Here is a 1,721-nt window from a genome sequence, read left to right as displayed (position 1 = left end):
AATGCTATAATCTAAACTTTGATCTGATGTAAAGTACGATAACCTACTTTTGTTATAAATTGATTAACCACGTATATAGTTGACAGGATGAAACCAACGATGTATATTGAACTTTGTCTAATATAATGCTTTTTGTACCTTATAATACTACAGGTTTCTATTTTTAATTTAGGATAACTTTTTTTTTTTTTAAAGTATATTAATTGTAAAAAATATGTTTTCTAACTAATGTTGTTAAGGTCAATATTAACTACAATGTTATTGTATGTTTGTTTGTGTGTAATCAATAAAATATATATTTTACATACTTTTAAGTATCTAGTTGTGTAGCCTCCCCTGGTAATTTAAAATTTACAAATTGAAATCATTTAACACACATTTTAAAAGTAAACATTTTTTTTAAACTTTCAACTTTTGCGTCAAATCGCAGCATCTAGGTTGTTGGCTGGTACAAACATCGTATTTATGTATTTGTATTTCATCAATACATTTAAAATAAATTGATTAAAAACATGTGGAAAAACAGCTATAGATATGTTTGAAAATGAAGAATGTTTGATTTGCAGTATTTGATTGTACTGACAATATTCCGACTTCTTATAATATTTAAATGTGTTTTTTTAATCCGCAATTTCTTTCATCTATACTTAAAAGCCCAAACCCCCTAAAACCACCATGGCGATGAAAACAATCCATTTTACTACACATTTGCATTTTCACGTTTAAAAACAAAATTTTACTTAGGCGTTTTGTATTATGTAAACCATCTAAAATGAAGGAGAGTCAGAAGGAAGTATTATGATTGTAAATCTGTATCAGTCCTCACAAGCCAATGATGAAAACTGTAATACTCAAGCGAACCTGACAAGGCAAACTGACGTTGTAAATTACACGTCGGAGGCAAAAAAAAAAAAAAAAAAAAAAAAAAAAAAAAAAAAAAAACATTTCTAACAATGTAACACAATAAAGAACAAAAAAAAAACACTTCTATCATTAAACTACCCTTTATTTACACTTTTACATATGAATATAAAATCAATTGTAAAGTAAGTAAATGTTGAGATGGATAAACAATATGTCACTGTTAAAACCATGTTAGAAGATTTGGGTATGGATGAGGATGAAGATGAACCTGTTCCACTACCTAATGTTAATGCTGCAATATTAAAGAAGCTAATTCAATGGTGTACCTTCCATCGGGATGACCCTCCACCACCTGAAGATGATGAAAACAAAGAAAAAAGAACATGATGTTTGCTCCTGCGATGCAGAATTTCTTAAAGTTGACCAGGGCACCTTGTTTGAGTTGATTTTGGCTGCCAACTACTTAGATATCAAAGGCTTGCCTAATGTAATAAACTATCAGCACTAGAAAGTTTGTTACATTTTAAATATTATTTTGTGACAATAATAATAAAAAAATGAACAAGTATTTACACAATTATTTTACTACAACTGGGGTTTCGGTTTTATATAATTTTGATAGAATAGTTCAAAACGGTGTCCCATATGTATTTAAAACATATTTAGATAGGAAGTAACTAATCAAAAAAATATTTAACTCTATCCAGTTACAGCAGTGCCGTAGTACAACTCACGCTAATACTATACGTACATGCTGTACATTATAATATTATTAAAACATGACTATAGAAAAGCAAAGTGTGATATTAACACTGTAAGAAATATTCATAAGAAAAGGGTGGATCATTGAAAGAAAA

The 1,721-nt window shown here is 28.5% G+C and overlaps 1 pseudogene; it reads left to right on the top strand.

The window, feature by feature from the left end:
* Positions 1-1,059: 1,059 nt before the first annotated feature.
* Positions 1,060-1,372, top strand: LOC131947578 (S-phase kinase-associated protein 1-like; annotated as a pseudogene).
* The last annotated feature ends 349 nt before the right edge of the window (positions 1,373-1,721 follow it).

Source organism: Physella acuta, unplaced genomic scaffold, assembly GCF_028476545.2.
Source record: "Physella acuta isolate Inbredline_101_S28 unplaced genomic scaffold, ASM2847654v3 ptg000600l, whole genome shotgun sequence".
NCBI lineage: Eukaryota > Metazoa > Mollusca > Gastropoda > Physidae > Physella > Physella acuta.
Note: the sequence above shows the minus strand (reverse complement) of the source record. Positions and strands in the feature narration are given on the sequence as shown.